The 10,579-nt window shown below is 38.5% G+C and overlaps 1 pseudogene; it reads right to left on the bottom strand.

The window, feature by feature from the left end:
- Window positions 1–1,138: 1,138 nt before the first annotated feature.
- Window positions 1,139–10,579, bottom strand: part of LOC141146803 (carboxypeptidase O-like) — a 166,940-nt pseudogene continuing 157,499 nt past the window's right edge.

Here is a 10,579-nt window from a genome sequence, read left to right as displayed (position 1 = left end):
TTCTAAAGAACATACAGTCTGCTGAGTTTTCAGATGCCAAATGTGCATATAGCTGTATGTTGGTAAAACTTTGCTGTGATAAGATTGAACACTTTTGCATTGACAGGTTCAGAGTTTAGTTTTGTTTTGTAAATTGTTGAACCAGCCCTTGTCACTTATGGAAACTAAAGTAAATAGCAGCAATAGCTACTTGGAGTTTTTTGTATTCATATTTTCATGAATACATGTATTTATTTCAGCTATATAACCAATTTTACTTTTCGGTGTATATATGACTTCTCAGTTCCAATGATATGCCATAAACAAGCTTTGATATGTCAATCTGGTGATTTGCTGTATATTTTAGTTCCTGTGTATGAGAGGCCCATGGCACCTGAAGTGCATAGAGCCCCGGCAAGGTCTAAATCCAGCCCTGGCCACTGGCTTTTTTTTTTTTTTTTTTTTACAGATGTGTCCTCTGTGGGCTGACACTCTTTATTTTTGTATGAAAACATCTGCCTGTGCCTTGTGTCTTTGAGTTCAGGCCATTCTTGATTAAAATTGTACTGTTACTGGACAAGTTTTACACAGCTGTGTCTGAAATTTCATTAATGAAATTAGACTTCTGACTTATTGAGAAAGCCCTGAATTTGACATACAAATGACAAATGACAAGACTAGACAAGACAAGACTATGAAGGATTGTTTTCTACTTTACATTCCCAGAGGATGTAGCAGAGTATAACTGAAATGCATAATTTATTATAAAAATGTTAAACAATAGTTCAGTGGATTTTTTCACAGGTATATCATTAATTTAAGCCACAATTTTACGTTTCGTTTAGTCATCACTAAATAATTAGACTAATTGATAATGATTTCAGTGGTATCACATTCAATGCATGCTAGACACAGACTTTCTGTGGTTTGGAGTATACATTGCTGATTGATTCTTTATTTGCAGGCACTAATACACACTACTTGTGGTAAATTTGCTGAACACATATTCATGTCTATCCATATGACATTTGAGATTCATTCAGCAGATACTCACTGTCAGTTGCAACCAGGATAGCCATCAGTGATGCCTCACCCTGCATAAAGGCACTCAATTTCTGAGAAGTGATTGAGGGAGTAGTGTGTACTATGCCTAAGGCATTTAAAGATTTATTGTATAGTATAAGCAAATGACTGAAATAAACATATTGATCCAGACAGCAGTCACAGCTACACCACTGTTTTCAAGATAGTTGTCATGAACATATTCAACCATGGACAATATGGCAGTGGTGACTTCTTCACATGTAGGTTTAATTTGATTCTGTGGAAGTTGGAATCCATGGGTACCATTGTCTCTTAGTTCAAAGGTATATGAAAATTTTATTCCAATATCAGTTGCCCAATCACCGGATGAACCAGAATCATAATACCCTATAAGAATACAACAAAAAACATATGTATTAAATAATTAGCAACCATCCTCAGTCTACAGCCCACAGTCTGGATATGGCGCCTTCAATACCTTTTCTGAACTGCAAGTAAATTAAAGAGCTGCAGTAATAGCAAACCTTACCATTACTGATGCTGTCCCACTACTCATTCATCCAGCTGGCTTCCAGAAAAAAATCAGAAGCCTGAAATGGACTACTGCTACAACCAAACACTATTACTGCTAACTGGTCCTGCTGGTGTTCTGCTACTCATTCTTCTATTCTAGTGTTGAGCATTGACAGCAGGCTATTGTGGTTCACAGTAGACACAACTGTGACGTGTGCGCTGTACGCCAGGGGCCCTTAAAGTGGATGTAAACCCTCATATATATACACGGTATTGTGAACAGATGATACCCAGAGATGAAACAAATCCTTCTAGATAAGTTTTACTTGTATTCTGCTGTCTTAAGCTTTCTACACTCTTTAGAACATGCAGATTGTGTGGAGTCTGGGAATACACTATGTGTGAGCTGATTGGAGGAAAGGCACACACCCCAACTCCACATAGGCAGAGGAATAAAGAAACTTGCAGAGCTGCAGTCTGACTAGACAAGCTCTATGCTTATCTATCTATAAGTTACCTCCCCAACACAAATTTCCAGCTGCTTTTATCTCATGTGCCAGAGAACTTGTCATCATGCTGATAACAGAGGAACGAAGTAGAAGAAAGACATGTCACAGCTTTGGAGTGAGATAAGTAAACACTACAGATATATGTGCATAGGTCAGATTTCATAAATGGGTTTTACAACCACTTTAAGTCTATGGTTGATTAGAGAAGGTGGTATGGTTGATTAGAGAAGTTGGCAGTAAAAGTTTCTGTGTGCTAATCACATACAAAACCAGTCAATCTACATATACACTCACCATCCATTTTATTAGGTACACCTGTTCAATTGCTTGGAACCACAATTGCTAATTAGCCAATCACATGGCAGCAACTCAATGCATTTAGGCATCTAGACGTGGTGAAGATGACTTTCAGAAGTTCAAACCGAGCATCAGAATGGAGAAGAAAGGGGATTTAAGTGACTTTGAACGTGGCATGGTTGTTAGTGCCAGATGGGATTTTCACATGCAACCATCTTTAAAGTTTACAGAGTACGGTCAGGAAAAGAGAAAATATCCAGGGAGCGGAAGTTGTGTAGAGAAAAATGCTTTGTTGATGTCAGAGGTCAGAGGAGAATGGGCAGACTGGTTCGAGATGATAAAAAAGCAACAGTAACTCAAATAACCACTCGTTACAACCAAGGTTTGCAGAATACTATCTCTGAATGCACAACACATCAAACCTTGAAGCAGATGGGCTATAGCAGCAGAAGACCACACCGGGTGCCACTCCTGTCAGCTAAGAACGGGAAACTGAGGCTACAATTTCGCACAGGCTCACCAAAATTGGACAATAGAAGATTGGAAAAATGCTGCCTGGTCTGATGGGTCTTGATTTCAGCTGCGACATTCAGATGACAGGGTCAGAATTTGATGTAAACAACATGAAAACATGGATCCATCCTGCCTTGTATCAACGGTTCAGGCTTGTGGTGGTAGTGTAAAGGTGGGGGGGATATTTTATTGGCACACTTTGGGCCCCTTAGTACCAATTGAGCATCCTTTAAATGCCACGGTCTACCTGAGTAATGTTGCTGACCATGTCCATCCGTTTATGACTACATCTTCTGATGGCTACTTCCAGCACAACAGTATAACAAAAAGTAAGCTGGACATATAAAACAGGGAAAACTACAGCTTTTGTGGACAAACTGTGCGTAAGCCAGGAACTCTGAAAAGTCCTTGCTTGTTTATCTGGCCCAAAATTTTGCAAAGCCATATCAGAGCTTACTTTTTATCCCACTCACTGTCTGCCCCACCCCCAACAGTCTGAAGCACAGTAAACTGACCCTTTGATTAAAAAGTTTAAGAAACTCTGAAATAAAGCACAAGTGATTGCATTTTGTTAGGAATAAAATAAATTACACTTCTTACATAGTGAAAACCAGGATGAATTTGTCATGAGGTATCTTTGGGTATGTGGATTGTTTATTTGATTTGATAATTAACACTGTGCCATGATACTTTTTGCCTAAGCGATAATTTCTACATAGATAAAATGACAGTTTAACGTGGCAACAAATTATGCAATTATCTTCTCATTATCTTTTCTCTGCTCCTTTACAGGTGCATTGATTGTTAACAACTACCTTACTAGTCTTTACGAAACTTATCTTGCATTCCTCTGTATTATGGTACAGTGATTTTTAATCACTACCTTACTGTCTTGTCTGTGTGAAACTCATCCTGCAACCCTCTGGAACATGGTGCGTTCATTTTAACCTACAACTGTTAAACTTAAACTGTTAAACTTAAACTGTACAAGTTATATCTAATGTACAGGATACCAGGGTTGGGTCATGGATGGGAGATACATTCCCCCACTATTCAGGTTGTGGTCCCTTTAAGGGATAACTCAAGAAACATTACTGATAATCAGGGGTTATCACCCGTACAGGGTGAGGAGTTCTAGATTATTCCACTCCACTCTAGATTATTCCACTCAGAAAGGTAAGGGCTGATTTTCAGTACTCTCTGAATTGGAAAGTCCTAATTTGGGAACTGGAATTCGGAGGTTCTGAGAGACCTTTGTATGGGAAAATACCTCCAAACCATGACTGCAGAGACTTTGGTTCTGAAAGGGTTAACCCGTTTGCATCAGAGTCCAGAAAAGGAAGAGGAAGCAGCCAATAACTGTCTGTGAGGTGGACACAGTTGCTGAACTGTGGAGACCTCCTCTTTGGGACCCCTGAGGCTGACAGGAATTTTCAAAAACCCTGTTAAGGGATGAGTATGACTGGCGGTGAGCCGACCCTTTTATTTTTGTACCATAGTGATGGGCTATTTTTGTTTGCTGAGGATAAGCTGCTTTTCTATTCAAATATTTCCTTTTACCAATACAATTAGTGTGAATGTTTCCGCTTTCATCTATGTAGCTCTTATAAGTTCCTAATTAATTGATTAACGAACATTCCCATAGCCTATGTTCCTATAAATTAGTAACAACTCTTTGGGGGAAAGGCACTCTTCCAAGGGGGCTCAGGTACTTTCTATCAAAGTGATAATTTCTACATAAATGGTATGGCAGTTTAACACGGGCATTTATGGCAGTAGTACTGTAGCTACTAACAATAGTGCTCCAATCCAAACAGACTGCAAGTGAATCTGTATTTCCCCATCCAGCTCCCTTCTAAGTCTAATTCCAACTCTCTACACCCTGTGATATGCTCTCTACCCCTCCTTCTCAAAATTAGAGATGAGCCAAACTGGTTTGGTTCAGGGTACATTTGGCAAACTTGCAAAAGCTTGGTCGTCAATCTGAACTCCATTGGATTTAAAGAGAGACAAAGCTTAAAATCAGTTCCTTAAAATCACTGCCCTGGAGGGGCATATACCAATGTGAAAAAGTGTTTTAAAAATTAGTATTCCTCAGGGAGAGGGTATTTTCAGGGCGCTTAATTGACAACAATATAAATATTCAAATTACATGCTTGGGTGATGCCTACAAGCTGTACATGATTTTACAAAACATTACAATTTTCAGAGACATCTTCAGTGACACCATAATCTGGCATCACATAGGTTATATGTGTAATAATATTGTTTATTCATATATTATTACTTGGCCTGCATAGAGCAGCAGCAACCCACTCTAATTGATTATGACTCCCAAAAAAAACATATTTAATAAATACTTTTTGCAAAATCAGGAAAAGAAACATATTGCCCCCAGAAGCTGGTTTTGTTTATATTTTTGCAAATTATGCTGATGGTAATGGTAAAGGATGGCCAGCCTAGGTGAAAAAAATGGTGGCTGGAAATGCCACTGTGGTACAGCTCAGGCCTCAAAATCATGGGAGGAGGCAGACTCCATCGGGTGGAATGAGAGCAGATGTAAAACCAGTGATTTTGCAAAGCTGACATTTAGATGCTAACCAGCTTGGCAGTAAGCTGCAGGTGCATCAGTTGGTTCTCTCTGCCTGTTGTCACCTCCTTCTATGCTACCACTGCTCTTCTTCTCGTCCTCAGGTGCAATTAATTGCTGCGCATCCTCCTGCACTGACACTGTGATCAAATAATTCTGTCAACTCCTCCATGCCAATTTTCAGGGTAACAGCAGCATTAGCTGTAGATGAGGAGGAAGAACCAGCACTTTTGCAGCTGTAGATGACATTACGCTAGTCTGTGCCTGAGATAAAAGGGACAGGGATGGCTTGGTTAGCTACTCTACCTATCTGCTTCATGTTCTTTGTGGCTGTATAGCATTCCCATTGTCAGGAAAGAAAGACCTACCTGCCCTGCCTCTTGATGCTGTGCTCTGACTATCATTAGGGCCTATTATACAGAACCTGCCTGCCCCCAGTGGCTGCATGGGAACAACCTCTGCCTCTTCCCATAGACCTCCTAGGCATGATCGGCTGAGATGGAGGGGCGGTCAGATCACAATGTCCACCTCAGGCAGTCAGAGAAAGCCTTGTATTTATTGATAACTGACTGTTTCTGAATGTCCAAGATACTGTACATTTATCTCTCTTTCTTTCCATCAGCAGGAAGTCACTGGTACAGATGCATTTTCCTATGAAACAAACATATTGTGTTTGACATGACAACTCTTCATTCTGCACTTTGTATTTCCTGCAGTTAATGGTTACTTTCTGTTCTGTTATTTACAATTATTAAAATGTATTGAAAAAAATTTATTGAAAAGGTTTTCTTTAGTACATTGAACCAAAACAGTTAGGGTGCTGAAGCTCAAGTAATATGGCCACAACTAGATCCTTGTTCATCCTAGACTCTGTCTTGGCTATATAAGAAAAATCTGTTAAAACCTGCTAATATTAATATGCTATTTACTTACCAATTACAGAAGCTGAAGCTCCAGCTGCATATTCATTATTGTTTCTTTCCTTCATTTTTGCATTAGCTTTTGTTGCAACTTTCATCTACAAAGATAATTACAGATTTCACTGATTTTCATCTTGTAAAAAATGTGAGTTTTTTAAACATTTCTGCAAAGTAATGTTCTTACTGTACACATACAGTAGCTACAGAGGAAGATTTTTTTTATGACTTAAAAAGTGCTCTAAATTATTTTTTTTAAAATAGGTTTGGAAACCCATTATCTTACAATATAGGTTTGGATCAATCATGTTAAAATATTAATGAAAATAAGAAATTTGTTGCACTAAATACACAAAAAATGAATTAACAAAAAGCAGCTAACACTAAATTGCTGGATACAATAAACATAATATAAAGAAAAGGTGTAGCGCTCAAAAACATATAATAATAAAAACATATAATAAAATAAAATAAAACAATATAAAGTTCATAGTTGAAAGTTCATCTAGGTATAAGGAAAAGTGGAGCCAATCAGAGCAATCACCACCAAGGAGAAAAAACTTCTATTGAACGGAATCCACCATGGAGGGAACTTCTGAAAGTGACAGAAAGCCCATTGCCATCACCCAAAATAACTGACCCTTACCATCAGTGTATGGGCTATACATATAGTATGTAACCAGAAGCCCCTGAAGACGCATATTGATGACGAAACGTTGGGCGACGTCAGAGACGAGTGACGCTGAATGTGGATGGACGGAGACATGGCGGCCATCTTGATGGTTAGAAGCGCTGGTTGCTTCTCATTGCTTTCTTACCTCTCAGCAAATGTGAGTTTATTTTACCTATTTTTCCAATAAACATCCCTTATCAAGAAGTCTACGCAATGAGCGTTCCTTTTCTACCCTTTACATGTATATGATTCTTTAGCTACCATTCGCCTATTGGAACACACCTGGCAATTTATCCTGTTCAGAGGAGGGGCTCCTAGGATTTTCCATCTGGTGCAGTGGGAGAGGGATGTTTTGGGATTGCATGTGCAGTGGATCGCTCCTTAATCTGGAATGATCGTTCCTATCATCTAGTTACATACTATGTGTATAGCCCATACACTGATGGTAAGGGTCAGTTATTTTGGGTGATGGTGATGGGCTTTCTGTCCCCTTCAGAAGTTCCCTCCATGGTGGATTCCGTTCAATAGAAGTTTTTTCTCCTTGGTGGTGATTCCTCTGATTGGCTCCACTTTTCCTTATACCTAGATAAACTTTCAACTATGAACTTTATATCATGTTAAAATATTATTAAAAAGTGAGATACTGTATGTAGTGCCAGTAAAATGGTTGCTGTTTTACTCATCAGAATAGATAAAGCATTGTGATATTTAATATTTTATTTTATGGTCAGTTGAATTACTGTATGGTGTTTCTGGTGAATACATTCAAATAAAATCTTATCACCTTAAGTTCATCATAAAAGCATAAAATCCCTATAACCTTAGGTTAATCATAGAAGCACAAGCCTTTTAACCTTAGGTTCATCATAGAAGCTTAATAAGTAAGGATGAAAAATGACCAAGGTTCATCAAGTGCAAACTATTCTGACATGACTGATCAAAAAGAAGGCAAAACAAAATTATAGAAATCTTATGCTACTTAAACCATACAGTGGATGAAATAAATCCTTCCTGGTAAATTTATTGGAGCAAAATACATTTTGCAGCATACAATACAGTATATGTATTTGAGAGGTGAAATTATAACAAATCTGGAGTTTCTCTGTGTTTTTAACATATGCTGCAGTTCAGTGCTAACAAAATTAAAATTTCCTCCATCTCAAATAGAAAAACTTGTAACCCAAAAATGGTAATCAATTACAAATATTTGTGAGTGGTGTCACCGGTGCAAACCAAGAAATATAAATGTGTAAATATAGGATCTGCTGCAGTTATAAATTCTCAACTATATAGTGTGGGATAGTGAAAAGTGTATTTATGAATATATATATTTTATGTATTCACCTAATTTTGTATAGTCACATGAATTGTATGATAGAATTGTTTAGACACAAGGTACAGGTTTAGGGTTGGCGCAGTTATCCTTCATAAATACAAATTACAAATATTTGCCCTATAAATTGGCAAATTTTAAACATCATGTTTTATACAATTTTATGGGCATTTGGTTTGTGGTTGTGTGTGTTTCATTTCAATACTATTCTTCATTTGCTCATGTCAAAAAGAGAAATACGCAGTGAAATGTTTTTCCTATCCCATGTCTGTTTAAATCCCATGCGAGCCTGTACTGGGATGATTACATTTTGCAGAGAATGGACTCAAAGATGGAGCAAAATTAGAAAATGTGACTTAATAACAATGGCAACCTAAAGTAAACATTGGACTTTCTTCTTTTTACATTTCTTTAATTCTTTTTAAATCAATAATGAGGGCCAGCTACCCCAATGTAATACCATCCTGATGCTGAATAGAAAGGCTAATGCCCTGTACACATGGTCGGACATTGATCGGACATTCCGACAACAAAATCCATGGATTTTTTCCGACGGACGTTGGTTCGAACTTGTCTTACATACACACGGTCACACAAAGTTGTCGGAAAATCCAATCATTCTGAACGTGGTGACGTAAAACACGTACATCGGGACTATAAACAGGGAAGTAGCCAATAGCTTTCGTTTCTTAATTTATTCTGAGCATGCGTGGCACTTTGTGCGTCGGATTTGTGTACACACAATCGGAATTTCCGACAACGGATTTTGTTGTCGGAAAATTTTATAGCAAGCTCTCAAACTTTGTGTGTCGGAAATTCCTATGGAAAATGTGTGATGGAGCCCACACATGGTCGGAATTTCCGACAACAAGGTCCTATCACACATTTTCCATCGGACAATCCTATCGTGTGTACAGGGCATTACAAGCGTGCAGCCTATCTTCTACATGGATACCAATTGATAAAACGTCAAAGCTGGTATGCAAGTTTGCCAAAACCACCCACAACTTTTTCATGGAGTTCCAGTGCTCTGCCATATGGGACATGTCGATCAGGAGAGAGACACTGTTTTGTGATTACTTCCATAGGCTTTTAAGCTGACATATATAAATCTGGAGAGGTCATACATTCATCATCTGTCTATGGAGACACTTGTCATACCACTTAGAATCTTTCTCCATTACTAACTTTAACACATTTCATCCAGCATATTTGGTTTTGGATTTGTTGCATTTGTTTTGCACTACAACCAACAAATATTTAAAGCTGAATACTGAGTTTAAAAAAAAAAAAAAGAAATACCCTTACATTGAAGCGTGTTAAGGCTAGGGGTAGAGGAATGAGCTGTAATACTTAGCTTTTTCCTTGCTACAGCAGGCTCTGGTGCTCTCCTTCCTGTCCTACACTCCAAGTTGTGGGCCATCTTCACATACAGTGCAGGACTGCTGGTCCTGCATAGTATGTGATGTCATCAGATTATGACCACTATCCAGATCGCCTTAGAGAAGAGATTTTGGGTGACCAGTCACACAGCATGGTAAAAGACTGCCGAAGCAAGGAACAAAGAAAGTATTACAACTTATTCTTCTACCCCTAAACTTAAAAGTATGTAATGCCACATACACACGATCGGAAATTCGTCCAGAAAAAACCTAGAAAAAAGACCGATGAGAGCTTTTGGTTGGAAAATGCGACCGTGTGTATGCTCCATCGGACTTTTGCTGGCCGAATTCCAGCCAGCAAAAGATTGGGAGCATGTTCTAAATTTTTCGGTCGGAAAAAGTTCCTATCTGAAAATGCGATCGTCTGTGGCAATTCTGACGTGCATAATTCCTACGCATGCTCAGAAACAATTCAATGCATGCTCGGAAGCATTGAACTTCATTTTCTCGGCTCGTCGTAGTGTTTTACGTCACCGCGTTCTTGGCGGTTAAAAGTTCAGCGAACTTTTGTGTGACCGTGTGTATGCAAGGCAAGCTTGAGCCGAATCCCTTCGGAAAAGCCATCATATCTTTTTCCGACCAAAATCTCGATCGTGTGTATGCGGCATTACCCTTCCCAGAGTTCAGCTTTAACATTTTGGTACAATGCACATTTCATATGTAACATAGAAAACAAGTTCCACAAAGGATATGGAGTTTGCTAATTTCCAGCTTAAATGATTTATTGACTTTCCAGAAGGTTTTCTGTGAATAGAAATAACAGTAACCA

The sequence above is a fragment of the Aquarana catesbeiana genome, linkage group LG06 (genome assembly GCF_042186555.1).
Source record: "Aquarana catesbeiana isolate 2022-GZ linkage group LG06, ASM4218655v1, whole genome shotgun sequence".
Lineage (NCBI taxonomy): Eukaryota > Metazoa > Chordata > Amphibia > Anura > Ranidae > Aquarana > Aquarana catesbeiana.
Note: the sequence above shows the minus strand (reverse complement) of the source record. Positions and strands in the feature narration are given on the sequence as shown.